This window comes from Saccopteryx leptura, chromosome 1, assembly GCF_036850995.1.
Source record: "Saccopteryx leptura isolate mSacLep1 chromosome 1, mSacLep1_pri_phased_curated, whole genome shotgun sequence".
Classification (NCBI taxonomy): domain Eukaryota; kingdom Metazoa; phylum Chordata; class Mammalia; order Chiroptera; family Emballonuridae; genus Saccopteryx; species Saccopteryx leptura.
Window position 1 is genome coordinate 146,537,871 of NC_089503.1, and position 16,479 is coordinate 146,554,349.

A 16,479-nucleotide genomic window follows, 5' to 3' on the forward strand; every position below is an offset into this window, starting at 1 on the left:
ACCTGGAAACGCTGAGGTTGCCGGTTCAAAACCCTGGGCTTGCCTGGTCAAGGCACATATGGGAGTTGATGCTTCCTGTTCCTCCCCCTTTCTCTCTCTCTCTCTCTCTCTCTCTATCTCTATCTCTCTCTTCTCTCTCTATAATGAATAAATAAAATCTTTTAAAAAAAGAAAAATTATAACTGAAGAACCTAAATTTTTTGGAATCAAAGAGGAGAATGGATTTCAATATTTCCAACCCGGATTTCCTTTACATAGTGACTCCAGCCAAAAGAGGACACTTTTCTCCTGCCAGTCAAGAAAAAGACATCAGTAAAGTACCTGGATGTCCAGTAAACCAAGAGGCCTGTCTGTCAAGAAGGTGGCATGTTTCCATGCCTTGGTTGAGGCTTCTGATGACCCCTCACCTCCATGGGAGAGTGTCTCAGTCAGCTCAGGATAATAAACATTATGGGTTGGGTTGCTTTAATAAATAACAGACATTTATTTCTTATAGTTCTAGAGTCTGGGAAGTCCAAGATCATGGTGCTGGTAGGTTCGGTTCTTGGGGAGGGCCCCCTTCCTGGCTTGCAGACATCCTGCTGTGTCTTCACATGGACACAGAGAAGTGAGCTTCTGTCTCTTCGTCTTATAAGGACACTAACCCATTGCAGGGAGTTGGGGGGAGGGGGCATTCATGAACTCATCTAAAGCTAATTATCTCCCAAAGGGCCCACTTCTAAATATCATGGGAAGTTAGGGCTTCAGCATATGATTTGGTGTGTGTGTGTGGGAGACGCAAACATTCAGTCCACAACAGAGAGGCACATACCATTACGGTGCAGCTTCTGAACTGATGGGACCAGGACTCTGGGGGCCAGATCCCACCCCACCTTCATGGTGCAGACCAAGACCTGCAAAGGGCCCACCCCAAACCCTTTGAACTGTTCTTTGTCTTCCGTTTTCAAAATTTTTATCCCTCTATTTAAAATTTTTCTATCTTTTTTTAGTTTCTAGCCTAAACTGCTTTGGATTAATTATATTCTGTGGCCCCAAGTGGAATGTTATATAAATAACAATGGTGATATGATGATGACAGCAGCTAATGTTGATTTGCCAGTGTTTTGCATGCATCATATTGTATAATTTTCATTAAATCTGTGAGATGGGTATTGTTAGTAGTGCCTTTTCACCAATGAGAAAACGGAGGCTCAGAGAGGTTAAGTAGCTTATTCACCAGGTTAATTTGTGGTGGAGCTGGGTCTCAAAACAGTGGCTTCCCGAGCCTGAGCTCTAACCAGTTCACTGCCACATAATCCCCTAATTACGCACAGTGGACCCCCACATTCTCTAGAGGAATAATAATGTTAAAGTTTATTTTAATGTCCCTGGGATAAAAGAAAGCCTAAAATTTTGAGTAGCAACCCTTTTCTTACTGAGTAGAAAAATTACATTTCCAGTTTCTACACGGTATTAATTCTTACCCCCACCTCCTTTTTAAATTAAGTTTCTTTCCCATTCTTTGGTTTCAAAGAATGATTAACAGCTTTAATTTTTAGATTAAACATCAAAGTAGTGGGAAATTTTATCCCATTTGTCGTTCTAAAATAACCTAAGACTGATGAGAGATATATAAGAAAGACTTACATGGAACTGAGTCTCCTAGGCCCCCAGTAGGTATGTGGAATTGGGGCAGGAAAAGAACCCCAAGCTTGCTGAAGAGCTCCAGTGGGAGAGAGTGCAGAAACCCAGTTAGAATGCCCAGTGGGTCTAGGAATGACCTCCTAATGTAACAGTCTTTACACTAAGAGTTGGGTATTTATCAATCAGAGAAAAAAAGAACAGGGCCAAGAGTCTTGACTAGCTCAGGGGGCTCATGCTTATCTAAAAATGCAGCTGGTAATGCTGGTGGCACCTCTTCTAACAGAGAATGCGGTCAAACTGAGGGCCAAATCTGGCCAAGCACCTTGGGTGCTTCTGAGGAAAGCACTGCAGGAAAGTTCTTTTCTGAAACGATGTTGCCTCACTCCATCACCAAAAAGTATTTCTTCCCAAATAACATGATGGATGAACTAAATAGCTTTTAAATCATGACAGATGCATGTTGTTTAGATAAGCCATTTGTCTGGGGTTCCAAAGGAAAAAGAGGATCCATCCCCCAGAATTCCTCAAACGCCAGGTGCCCTTATATGGACCAGATTTGCCTGGAAAGGAGAACAGAATGACTTTGCCTAGTGAATCCCCTGGGCTTCACATTCTAAAAGTGTCCCATTAAATGAGTCCAGGCAGTTGCTTCTGAAATCATAAATTCTAAAAGACAATGAAAGTTGCAATCACAAGGGGTAACAGAAGCCAAACACATTAGGAAAATGTTCCTTGAGCAAATAGCATAATTCCGGACACGCGGGAACACATGGTTTGCCTCAGACATGTTTCATTTTGTCATCGCACTGAGTGTACAGTATTTCTCTTTGGGTGCAAGAGTGATTGATTTCGTTGGGAGAATTGTTTGTAAGAACATGAAAGTTGCCAAAGCAAACACGTTGGAGGGAAGTGTGGAGAAGGGGAGTAAGAGTATTTGGAGTAGATCTGGGTTTGGGAAGTTCATGCAGAGGTGAGACAGTGAGATGTAGAACAAATAAAAACATTCTGCACACTTCATCTACATAAATTATGTTCTAAAATTCACTCTGTGTAGACATTTCACTGTGCAGCTACAACTCTCCCTGGTGTGCCTGCAGAATGTAGGCATTCAGCCAGTTTTTAAGTGAATGATTTGTAACTCTTCCTCCATATAAATTAATCTATTAACGTTTAGATCATCCTGATTTTAATCCACAAAAGTCATGTAGTCCTTGAAAAAAACCTTGTAATCTATTTGTCTTTTATGATAAAGTCCTATTACTGACTTGTATTAAAATAGATTGTCTCAAGATATGTCGACAAAGTAGAAAACATTAAGAATATACCCTTTGATCTTTTTCTCTGCCATGGTAAAAAACGGAAAAACTAAAAAGCTACCTAAATAATATACAGAAGCATTTACCATTATGTGAGTTGGAAATGTTCTTTCTGGTCATTTACTTTATGTACGAAGAATTTATTTTAGCTCTTATCTGCCTATTGATATAATCTAAGAGATGTAAATTTATTGTAAAATACTCATGATACTTACATGACTAAGTGTGCAGTTACAGCACAAACTAACAGATAGGATTTTTTGTTTATTAGCATTTTGTTTTGATTATAGATCTTCTTAGAGTACAAAAAGAGAACTTGTGAGAATTAACAATAGACTATCCAGATAAATATTCTCATTTAAAAATGATATTCTAAGTACAAAGTAAATCATCTAAACCCAGAAAATAGAGACTTTCGAACTGGCTTTGTACAGTACCAGTATAGCTGTGTACAGGAAGGTTCTCATCACTCACACTAAGACACAGTCTCTCTCAGCTTCCTCTCTTGTTTTGCCACCCAGCTAGAAACTCATGGAACAGAGAGGAGGTCACTTGCATTAGTTATCTATTGCTGCATAACAAATTACCCCCAGACTTAGCCATTTAAAACAGCATTGTCTATTATCTCATAGATTCTATGGATCAGGAATCTGAGCACAGCTTAGCTGGATCTTCAAGCTCTGGGTCTCTCTCATGGCTGCCGTCATCTCTAGGATTGATTGGGAAGGATTCTCTTCCTAGCTCACTCACCTAGTTGTTGGCAGGATTCAATTCCTCTCTGATTGGTGGACTGAGAGCTGTTGTCTAAAGGCCTCCCAGGTTCCTCCCTATGTGGGTTTCTCTTATGAGCATGTCATCACCTGTTATCTGGCTGCATCAGAACAAGCAAGCAAGAGAGCAAAACAGAGGGCCACCTAATGAAAGAGAGTGTATTGGTATGATGGAAGACAGTCTCTCATACTCTGAGCATGGACGTGGCATCCCATTGCTTTTGCTGCATTCTCTTTGATGAAAACAAGTCACTGTGTTGAGCTCATACTCAAGGGGAGGGAATTACATCATTGGGAGCTATGCCAGAAGCTGCCTACACATCCTTGAAAACTATGGAGGTACACTTCCCTTGCATCCTAGGCCCACTTTATAATCTAGGACAGTAGTCCTCACAGCGTGATTCCTGAACCAGAAGCAGCACTTGGGAACTTGTTATAATTGCAAATTCTCAGGCTCATTCCAGCCTGACTGTACCAGAAACTCTGGGAATGGGACCAGCATGCTAACAAGTCCTTCAAGTGATTCTGAGCATGGTAAAGTTTGAGAAATATTGCCTTAAAAGCAAAGGGAGCAGAGCTGGTTGGACATCCAATTTCTTTCCTACAATACCAGAAACTCAATCATGAGATCTATCCACATTGTCAGCATAGTCGTGACTGCTAATGATTTTTAATAATAATCATAAACCAGGTGACATCTTACAGTGATACCTCACATGGCATATCCAGAACATTTCTTTGCCTGGAATTAAGTTTTTCAACCTGGTGGGCCTCATTCACCTAATTCCAAAGGCTGGTATTTTATAGGTTTGGAGAACAAAGGGAAATAAGTCTCTTGAACAAAACTTCAAAACAGCTAATCAACAGTAAAAAATTCTTTCAATTGTCTAAATGCCAGATCTGTTCAAATACCTGATTCTGTCACTGGGTTCTTCTTGAACTTTATAATCCTTCTTTAAAAAAAAAAGTGTGAGGGTGACAAAGAAACCTAATTCTGTGCTCTAGGTTCTAGCACAGGCGTGGCCAACAGTTTTTGCCCCTGGGCCAGATTAGAAAAAAAACTTTTTTCACAGGCCGGACGAAATATTAAAATTAAAAACTGTTGAATACAAAAATGATTCGTTTATGTAAACAGAATTTTATTATGTAATTTGTTTATAAATAAATGTGAGTGAAAAAATATTTTAATATACAATATTGTTTTAATAATAATATAATTACATACCATATAAATATCCAAACTGTATCACAATCAATCGAAACAATATTTAATTAATAGAATGAGCTTGAAAGGGTTATATTGCAAATAAAACAATTACTTTGTTTTTCAAACGGCCTGGACATGTTTTCAGTTATCAACTGCAGCTATTGTCTATGCTACAATGCCACTTGATTCAGCACACTTGACCACAAAAATAACAAATCGTTTGACCTTGAGTGCGCACTGGCAAACTCCACCTAAAAGAATGTGGGTTTCACATCGCCGCTAAATGTCAAACAGTTCATATTGAGTACAGATGAGTACAAGAGTTGTAAACCTTTATAATGAAATTTTTAAAAAAAATAAGTATCGTGAATCCATTCGGCCAATTATTGGAAGTTAACCCGAGATTAGTCACACGTGGAATTCTTTTCTGCGTATCACTATCTTCTTAAATATCTCAATTTCCAATAATCAAAGACGCTTTCGCTTCTGAGTAGCTGAAATTTTAAAGTAACAGAGAATATTAAAAATTTAATCGCAGGCCGCATAAACTCATTATGCTGGCTGGATCTGGCCTGCGGGCTGTATGTTGGCCATGCCTGTTCTAGTAGAAATGCAAACTGAGGTGAGTTAATATCCCAGCGTGGAACGCTGTGGCAAAGTCTCTACTCCTCTCCAATTGTGTCCTTTTGGTCTCTTGATCATCTCTCAAATTCTTCATCTTTGAGAGGACTGCATGGTATTGTAGAAAGTTAATCTGCCTCATATATTGGGCAATGGGGAGACTGAAGGTAATGAGACCAGATGGAAAAAAAATATTTTAGTGGTACAGGCATTGGGTAATAGGACCCTAACCTCTGATTTTAACAGTGAGAGTGGGGAAGAAGGGAGAAAAGACAAAGCTTTGCAGAGTAAGAATTGAACAGACTGGTGAATGGCTGGATGTGAGAATTAATATAACGAAGGAATAAAAGATGATTCTAAAAATGTTAAACCTGGGTTAATAGGAAAATGGAGAACTATGGATAGAAGTAAAGCAGTCAAGAAGGGAAGCTAATTATGGAAAGATGCTTCTCTTAAAGAGCAGTGGAGCTGACCTGTGGTGGTACTGTGGTGGCACAGTGGACAGAACACCGACACGAAACACTGAGGTTGCCGGTTCAAAACCCCAAGGTCACTGGCTCTGAGTGTGAGTTAACATCCCACTCATCAGTGGGGGGTCACTGGGTTGAGTGGGAGTATCATCCACACGATCCCAAAGCTCACCAGGTTGAGCCCCAAAGGTCACTGGCATAAAAAGCCGAAGGTCGCTGGGTTGAGCAAAAAGGACACTGGCACAGCCCTGGTCAAGGGTCAAGGCATGTATGAACTCAGTGTGCAACTAAAGTGAAAGCAACTATGAGTTGATGCTTCTCACCCTCTCTCTCCCTTTCTGTCTGTCTGTCTCTCTCTCTAAAATTAAAAGAAAAAAATAGTGGGTATGTCTAGCAGGTGTTGGACATTTAGTACTAGAGTTTGGAGAAGATATTGGGGATTAGATCCAGTTATCACTTGAATAACAGAAGGTTTGATGCAATATAAGTGGCATCGCTGTGAATCAGCGGAATTTGTTTTCCCTATGCCTAGCCTACTATCTTTTTTACTTTTCTCAGCTGGCCCCAGCTAGTAGTCTTGCCCTCTATCCCTTAATCCCCTTCCACTCTTTATCAGCATGAACATTAAGAGCATGCTATTGATGACTGAGACCTGTCTCTAAAAATCAGTCTTCCTCTTCCTTTTCTTCCTTCTCCTTCTTTTCCCCAAAATTACATATTCCAATTTTGGCATCAATACAGTAGAAATATGCTGAAAGGGTCAAACATACTTCAACAGTGAAGCATAGAATTTACCCTTTTCCTGGTCTTTATATACAAAATAGTTCTAGGCAAAGAGACCTCAGATTCTGGTGCTCAGAATAGGAGGGTCATTTGATTGCTTTATGTGCTTTGGTTGACTCAGTTTAAAGAGGTTCCTGTATTCATCTCCTGCTCACTGAAAATATTCTGCTTTCTCGCTGCTATTTAAAAATATATTCTATTCCCGTTTTCTCAGCACCATTTTTTGAAGAGGCTTCCTTTTCTCCATTGTATGTTGTTGGCCCCTTTATCGAAAATTATTTGACCATATATATGTGGTTTTATTTCTAGGCTTTCTATTCTTGATAACATTATATGGAGTGAAATAAGTAAATCAGAAAAAAACTAAGAACTGCATGATTCCATACATAGGTGGGACATAAAAACAAGACTAAGAGATATGGACAAGAGTGTGGTGGTTACTGGCGGAAGGGGGGAAGGAGGAGAGGAAGGGAGAGGGGGAGGGGAGGGGCACAAAGAAAACCAGATAGAAGGTGACAGAAGACAATTTGACTTTGGGTGAGGGGTATGCAACATAATTAAATGTCAAAATAATATGGAGTTTTTTTTCTCTGAACATATGTACCCTGATTTATTGTCACCCCATTAAAATTAATAAAAAATATATATATTCTATTCCCAAGGATAATTTATCTTCCTTCTTCAAGACTCATCTCAAACATTAATTACTCTGCAAAGTCTTCCCTGACTCTCTCAGACATAGTTATTTCTTTCTCTGGGATCTTACATTAATAAGTTCATACTTCTATTGAAGCACATCATATAATATTTTAAGTAGTATCTATGTCTTCCTTCCTCCCCCACAACCAAATGTCTTATTTTTCTTTTATCTACAGCATATCACACCATGAGATATAGTAGGTGCTCACTAAATGCAAGATGAATAAATAAATGAATGATCAAGTGTAGGTCTTTGTTTTCCCTTGATTATTTGTTTTAGTTACTATATCAGTATTTTAATTTAATTTTATTGATTTTAGAGATAGGAAAGAAGAGAAAGATAGAAACATCTATCTGTTTCTGTATGTGCCCTGATGGGATCAAGCCAGCAACCTTTGCATATCAGACAATGCTCTAACCAACCCAGCTTTCAGGCCAGGGTAAAATATCAGGATTTTAATGTGATCTTTATTATTATTTTCTTCAATTTTGATGCTATTTTATGCCTGTGGTGCTATATAGACCCAAGAATCTGGTAACATATTCCCAAGTTTTGAGACTTTTTATAATATTGCATACAAAGTGGTTTTAGTCTATTAATTTTTTGTATATTTTACTGAATTTTAAAATGAAAATGTTTACAATATTTTTAAGAACTTCTGTTGAAATTGAGCAAAGTGGCCCTGGCTGGTTGACTCAGTGATAAAGCGTCAGCCTGGCATATGGATATCTTGGGATCGATTCCTGTTCAGGGCACACAGGAGAAGTGACCATCATGCTTCTCCACCCCCACTTCTCTCTCTCTCTCTCTCTCTCTCTCTCTCTCTCTCTCTCTTTCTTTTTCTCTCTCTTTCCTCTCCTGCAGCCATGGCTCGATTGGAGCAAGTTGACCCTGGGTAGTGAAGATGGCTCCGCCTCAGGCGCTAAGAACAACTCTGTTGCTGAGCAACGAAGCAATGCCCCAGATGGGCAGAGCATCATTCCCTAGTGGGCTTGCCAGGTGGATCCTGGTTGGGGCACACACAGAAGTCTGCCTCTGCCTCACCTCCTCTTACTGAATAAAAAGAAAGAGAGAAAGAAAGACAGAAAGAAAGAAACTGAGCAAAATAATGTGTCTTAAGTTGTTTTAATTTAAAAATAATTCACTGTTTCCAGGCAAATCAAGAAGTGAACAAAAAATTTAAGTTCATTATCAGAGATTTTTCTATTATAAAACCAGATTTCTGTCAGATATCTACAATCTGATTCTTCTGCTCAAGTCCCAGATTCTGTGTGGTCCCTTCTGGCTTCTTTAAACAGATGGGAGTCCATCTATATGAACAGGTAAATGAATGGGTAGAATAAAAGAGATTAGTCTCTCTCTCCATATATAAATCTCCAAAAATAATAGAATACGTGTGTGTAAAAGTAGCAAACCGTTAATAATATTTAGACCTCCACAATTCCTAGTGGAGATAAAATAATGAAGCAATAAAACATTCAAGGAAAAGAACAAGTACCATGGTTAAAACACTGGCACTAGGACTCCAAACTTGTTGAATCCAGTCACTCATAATTTGGTCTGCTTACAGTAGAATTTAGATTGTTTTTATGTCATGGTCCACTTACAGGTTGGCAGACTAGATCTAACAGGCGGGATTTTCATTAAGACCCTGCTGTAATTGTGCCAACTGTTGATCATGAACGTTGAACACATTCATGGTCAATGGAGATTTTTAACAACTAAACTGCTTGAGTCACCCTATGTTTTGGTGGAGGGAAAAAGGTTTACAACCATGTCTAGAGTTAAACATTTCACTTACAATAATTCAAAATTTTAAAACAGCTAAGGTAAAGTGTATTGTTTTGCTTAGAAGGAGATTAATAAGTGCTACCTTTTAAACACTCAATACCCTGCTTAACATACTATTTCCAAAATAAGACATACATTTCCAAGAATCAAATTAAAGCCTGGCTCTTGAAATGAGGCAAGTTTTTAAACTTTCATCAGAACTTATGTATGGCCCTGGCCGGTTGGCTCAGCAGTAGAGCGTCGGCCTAACGTGCGGAGGACCCGGGTTCGATTCCCGGCCAGGGCACACAGGAGAAGCGCCCATTTGCTTCTCCACCCCTCCGCCGCGCTTTCCTCTCTGTCTCTCTCTTCCCCTCCCGCAGCCAAGGCTCCATTGGAGCAAAGATGGCCCGGGCGCTGGGGATGGCTCTGTGGCCTCTGCCTCAGGCGCTAGAGTGGCTCTGGTTGCAACATGGCGATGCCCAGGATGGGCAGAGCATCGCCCCCTGGTGGGCAGAGCATCGCCCCATGGTGGGCGTGCTGGGTGGATCCCGGTCGGGCGCATGCGGGAGTCTGTCTGACTGTCTCTCCCTGTTTCCAGCTTCAGAAAAATGCAAAAAAAAAAAAAAAAAAGAACTTATGTATGCAAATAAGTGTTTCCTTCTAAGCAATCACCCTGGGAAGCCATAACAATACCAGTGATGCTGTCATTCCAAAGAATATTTTGAGAACTCTCCTTTTGTTTACAAAAAATAATAAATCTTCAGGAACACTTTGGCTTTGCCAAAAAAACTGTTTTACTCAGCTTGGTCATCTGCTTTATTCAAAGTATATATTTGACTCTCAGGCACATTTAGCTATTTGTAAAAATTAATTCCACTCACAAATAAAATTTTTCAAATGAATGGGCACATTTTTTATGTTCCCAAAATTTTTTAGCATTGGGCCTATTAGTAGAAAATACAAATAAAAATAATCAGTCTTTTAAACATTGCTTATAAAATACCTGTTTCAAGGACAAGGCTAAATCCATTGCTGTTATTAATGATAAGAAATCAACCAGTGAAAGGTCTTGTTATCAGCAGAGTTCCACTGAACTTCAGAACCATCTGATGGATCTTTTACTTATTTTTTTAACAGTTTATTTTGAGATAATTCACAGAAAGTTGCAAAATTAGTATATAGAGTTCCATGCACCCTTCAACCAGCTTCTGCCCATGGTGACATCTTATATAATTGCAGTATAATATCAAAACCAGAAAACTGACATTGTATAACTCTGTTATGTAGGGCATAGGTTATATATAAGAAGACCTGTTCATGCTTTACCACTTTTACATGCATTCATTTGTGTGTGTGTGTGTGTGTGTGTGTAGTTCTATTCAATTTTATCCCATAGATATATTTGTATAACAATAATAATCAAGGCACAGAACTCTTCATCACAAGAAACTCTCCTGCTACCCTTTTCTACATGTAACCTTTTGAAGTTGACTTTTTCACTAAGCATAATGCCTTTGAAATCTAGTTCGTTGCATGCACCAATAGTTTATTCCTTTTTATTGCTGAGTAATAAAAGATTATTACTAAATAATAAATAAATAAGTAATAAAAGATTATTACTAAAGGATAAAATAATACATATTCCATTGTATGAATATGCCAGAGTTTACCCACTGAAAGATAGGTAGGTTGTTTTCTTCTGTTTTTCTTTACTATTATTACAAATAAAGCTGCTATGGATATTTATGTGCGGATTTTTCTGTGAACATATATTTTCATTTATCTGGGCTAAATGCACTAGGGCAGCAGTTTTCAACATTTTTCATCTCATGGCACACATAAACTAATTACAAAAATTGTGAAGCACACCAAAAAATCTATTTTTGCTCATCTGACAAAAAATTAGGTATAATTTTCATTCATTCATATCAGACAGCTATTGTGTTGGCTGTTGTCATTTTTTAATTTGACAATATAAAGGAAAAGATGTCAGTGCCCCTGACCAAACAGTCAAGTATTGCATGTTTTAAAAACCATGCCAGTTTAGAGTTGCTGCCCTGGAGTATGTTTGTTGGGCTGTATGGTAAGCGTATATTTAGGTTTGTAAGTAACTGACAAACTATTTTTCAGAGTGACTATACCATTTTACATTGACACCATGAGAGATCCAATTTCTCTGCATCCTTGCCAGTATTTGGCATTATTGCCATATTTTATTTTAGATATTCTAAGAGGTATGCAGTTTTAAAATTTATTATCAGAAATTACTAATTCAATTGATATGATTGATACTATGGTAATTCAGTAGGAATGACTTTTTATCTTCATAATGTCTTCCCGAATATGAACTCCAAGACTTACATTTATATTAATTTTTATATTTCAGATTATAAAAAGATGTGTTCTCTACTTCAAATTTACCAGTGTCCAGTAACAAGCAATCAAGACTTCACTTCAGTCTCTTCCACCTGGTCTCATAAATTTTCCCATGGCACAAACATGCCCATGCCTAAAAATACTCTCCTTCCTGGGGTGGGGAGAGTCCTACTGGGTACATTCTCTCTCTTTAATTGGAGTAGGGGGACACTAATGATGGGCTGCAGTGGTTATCTCTGGTTGGTCACCAACAACCTGAGTTCATGAGAGAGCTGCTTTCTGGCTGATTGCTTGGGATGCTAGGAGAGGGCGGAACAACCAGAATTGTGCAGTTTTGCTGTGCTTCTTTTAATTTTAGAAAACAGCTTTTTTCTTTTCATTGTTAACTTGCCTGTATGGTGACCCATAGATGGGACAAAGTATAGGCTGTTAGGTTAGTTGCAAACACTTTACTTTCAAACAGAATTCAAAGTGCACTTGACAGGCTGTTGCATCAAGTACTTGCACGTCAGAGGTGGAACAAACTGCATGTAATTCACTTCCCCCCTCAAGTTCATGCCATTCTTTGTGAGAGGCCCAAAGTACTTACTACTAGTATTAGGGGCTAAAATGGCAAGTAGGAAATAGAATACAATTACAAAAGTAGCTTGTGGCTTCTGCTCTCCTTACATTTCCCCACAATTATATCTTGAAAATGATGTAAGTAATAGCTGCTACAGTAAAATATTACATCATATTTATTTACTTAGTTATAATCATAAAATTACCCCTGATGTTTGATAATGACATGGTTTCAGGGGAGTGGAGTTTTGGGGGGAGGAGGTGTTTGTTTTTAATTTAATTTTGTTTGTTTTTAATTTCTGAGTAAGATAAGGCTTTCCGGTGTCTGCCTACCTACCTTTCCTGACCTATATGAATTGCTTACCATTTATATTGGCTTATAAATAGGAGTTTCAGTAAATGAATTTCAAAAACAAACTAATGAGTTAAAGAAACCTAACAAGAGAATATATATATATATACATGTATGATTCCATTTATATAAAGTTCAAGAGCATTTAAAAATAATCTGTGGTAATAGAAATAAGAATAGTGGTTGGCAGTGGGGTGGTGTTGACTGAAAAAGAGCTAGGGTGTTTGAAAGCTTAATAAGTTGACCTAAGCAATGGTTACACAGGTGTAGATATATATACGTCTAATTAATCAAGTTGTGTGCTTAGGAGTTGAGCACATTACTGTATTATTCTTTAATTAAGATTTAAATTAGCAACTGAAATGAAAAGTGGTTTGATAAAATCATAGATAGAATATATTTTGGTTTTTTATTTCAAAGTTTCCAGGATTTTAAAAATTTTGAAAATCATAATTTTCCCAATGCAAATGAATGACTCTTCTCACCTCTTTCCTCATTTTTGCCCCTCCCAGCTTCTTAACTAGTTCAATATGTGTTGCAATGTCATGCATACTGTAACTGTTAAATTAAAATATTGTGAAGCAAGATGTGGAAGCAATAAAAGTCTATTAAGACTAGTTTAGGACTTTAAAAATTCCATGATTCTTTTTACTCACATGACATCTTTCATTCATTTTTTAAAAGTTTGGATCCAAAGAATTTTGCATGTGGTGGGTTGACATTTAGTTAATAGCATCTTTTGGTGAAGTTCCACTTTCTAAATTAACAAGATCAAGAACAATGACCTGCCTGACCAGGTGGTGGCACAGTGGGTAGAGCATTGTCTGGACCGCTGAGGACCCGGAGGTTGCTAGCTTGAGCGCGGGCAAATCTGGCTTGAGTGCGGGGTCTCTGGCTTGAAGCCGAAGGTCACTGGCTTGAGCCCAAGGTCACTGGCTTGAGCAAGGGGTCACTTGCTCTACTGGAGTCTCTGGTCAAGGCACATATGAGAAAGCAATCAATGAACAAAGGTGCCGCAACAAAAAACTGATGCTTCTCATCTCTCTCCCTTCCTATCTGTCAGTCCCTCTCTCTGTCTCACGGAAAAAAACAAACTAAATAAATAAATAAATAAAGCCAGTGACCTGATGATATTTCTTGGTACATCTGGCTCTTTTCCAAAAGGAAGGATATTAGGGCAACAGTATCTGAGAAAGAAAGAGAAGGAAACCAAACCCTCTTGCTCACCTTTATTCTAGAGCAAAATTTGTTTCAAGTTTTTGTAAAAATGTCCGATAGTACCCTATCACCAAGAAAATGAGCAAACAACCTCACACATAGAGGTGGATTAAGGTCAGCTGAGGCTTCAGGCACAGAAGAAAATATTGGGTCCCTTAAAAAAGAAAGAGAGACAGGGAAAATAAAAATACACATTAACCATATTTTAAATAAATAAAAAATATTATGTACTTTTAATGTTAAAATTGCACATATGAAACCAAACTTGGTGTCATTTGAAAAAAAGTGTAAAGTTGGGGTTTTGAGGGGCCCTTCAGAAGTCGGGACCCAGGGCTCGGCCAGTGTGCCCGCTGTTAACTCTGCCTCTGCCCACACACATATACAAAATCTGTAGTTGAAAAATGTTTATTTCTCATTTCTACCTCTTGCTTCCCTAATATTTTGTTTCTTGGTTCTTTCCTACTGGGCCATGAAAAAGACAAAATTTGCATATATTTACATCTAACCATGGGGATAAAATCAACAGTATTTATGAATTGAACAAAGTCAGGTTTAACTTCTTAAGACATATTTGGGGGTGGACTAAGATGGAAGGAAGAAGGCTAAAGAGTATAGTAAGAATCTGTCTAGACACATAGTAGATGCTCAATATACAGTTTTTAAGAAGACTTGTGAGACAAAGTACAAATTATTATTTATTTTTGTGACAGAGAGACAGAGAGAGGGACAAACAGGAAGGGAGAGAGATGAGAAGCATCAATTCTTGTTGCAGCACCTTCCTTGTTCATTGATTGCTTCTCATACGTGCCTTGACTAGGGAAGGGTCAGACCAGAGTGAGTGACCCCTTGCTCAAGCCAGCGATCTTAGGCTTCAAGCCAAAGACCTTTGGGCTCAAGCCAGCAACCATAGGATCATGTCTGTGATTCCACACTTAAGCCAGCGACCCCGCGCTCAAGCCGGTGACCTCGGGGTTTCGAACCTGGGTCCTCAGAGTCCCAGTCTGATGCTCTATCTACTGTGCCACCTCCTGGTCAGGCAAAAGTACAAATTATTTATGCAAGTGAACTCCTTCAACAAAGTGTGGGATTAAGACAGTGGATCAGTTGGCTCAGTGGTAGAGCATCGGCCTGGCGTGCAGGAGTCCTGGGTTCGATTCCCGGCCAGGGCACACAGGAGAAGCGTCCATCTGCTTCTCTACCCCTCCCCCTCCCCTTCCACCCTGTCTCTCTCTTCCCCTCCCGCAGCCGAAGCTCCATTGGAGCAGAGTTGGCCCGGGTGCTGAGGATGGCTCTATGGCCTCTGCCTCAGGCGCTAGAATAGCTCTGGTTGCAACAGAGCAACGCCCCAGATGGGCAGAGCATCGCTCCCTGGTGGGCATGCCAGGTGGATCCCTGTCAGGCGCCTGCGGGAGTCTGTCTGACTGCCTCCCCATTTCCAACTTCAGAAAAATACAAAAAAAAAAAAAAAAAAAAAATAGACAGTGGATCAGGCGGGACACCTAAAACTGCCATTCCCAGCTGCTTGACTTGGAAATTCCATGTTTAGAAAAGAAGGGGAGGTTGAAGGTTTAAGACCAAGCTTCACCTAGACAATGTGGGATATACCAAGGAAGACAGGTGGAGAGAAAAATATGGAGCCTACTGAATGCAAAGGGGTGCTTTCAGGGAAGCACAGGAAGAGGAAACTGGGAGCCCTTTCCAACTCACCTGCCCCCAACCTCTCTGTCATGCTGTGTGCCCTAACGCAGTTGACTTGGCCTTCAGCTTGGGGTGAGATGGAAGGAGCTACAGATGGTTGGGAAAGGAGGGCCTGGCAACAGGTGGGGAGGTGTTGAACTTTTGTCTCCGGATAAGGAAACGGCTGCTCAGAAAGGGCAGAAAGCAGTAGCGCTTAGGACTTGAGTATGCGGGGTCTTGGCATTCTCTCAATCGCCCCGGGCTCCTCTAATTAGAGAAGGGATGCAGGGTGGCATTAGTTCCCAAACGTTTTAATCGAGCCTCTCTTCAATGGCCAGGGATAAATGTAGCCACTGTTACTCTGTGATGAATGGGTCGCAAAGACCCCCGCCCGACCCCCAGCGTAGCCATTCAAGGCTTTTTTTTTACAACCTCTAAGCGTTTCAGTCCGGGGCCTAGCAACACTCCAGAGCACTCCTAATTAGTCTAATTAGAAAGGTGGGTTGATAGATGGAAAGAAGACAGAGTGGGTTAGGAAGATGCTCAATGCTGCCAATCTCGATTGGGTTGCCGCTTATTCTCTCCGGAAAGAAAAGGCCGCAAAGAAGGAGGGTAGAGCCAGGGCCAGTCCGCCCGCGCCTAGGCTCGGCTCTGGCCGGATTCCGGGACTGGGCGGTCGTTGACCCCGCGCTTCCCGCCCACAGTCGGGGCCTGCCACAGGCTTCTCCACGAATTGTCTCTGGGCCGCTGCCTGCCAAGCCAGGCGGGAAGAAGGGCCGTGGAAGAAAGGCGCACGGCCTCCCTCCTCGGTCTGACGTCTCGCTGGGCCCCATGGCCATCGGTCTCATCCGGAAAACTGTGGAGAGCTCTGGTTCGAAAGATCTGTGCGGGACCGCGCGTCCGGCCGCGCCACGTGGCCGCTCAGGGCGTCCTCCCGCCACCGGCTTTGCTTGCTGTTGGCGCAGTTCCTCATCCCAATGAAGCCCAAACCCCAAGAAGGAAAAAAAAACTTTGATTTGGATACAAGCAGAA

At 40.2% G+C, this 16,479-nt stretch overlaps 1 non-coding gene across 1 annotated transcript; it reads left to right on the plus strand.

Moving 5' to 3' along the window:
* Positions 1-9,491: 9,491 nt before the first annotated feature.
* Positions 9,492-9,567, plus strand: TRNAV-AAC (transfer RNA valine (anticodon AAC)). The gene has a single exon. It is a non-coding gene; the product is annotated as a tRNA-Val (tRNA).
* The last annotated feature ends 6,912 nt before the right edge of the window (positions 9,568-16,479 follow it).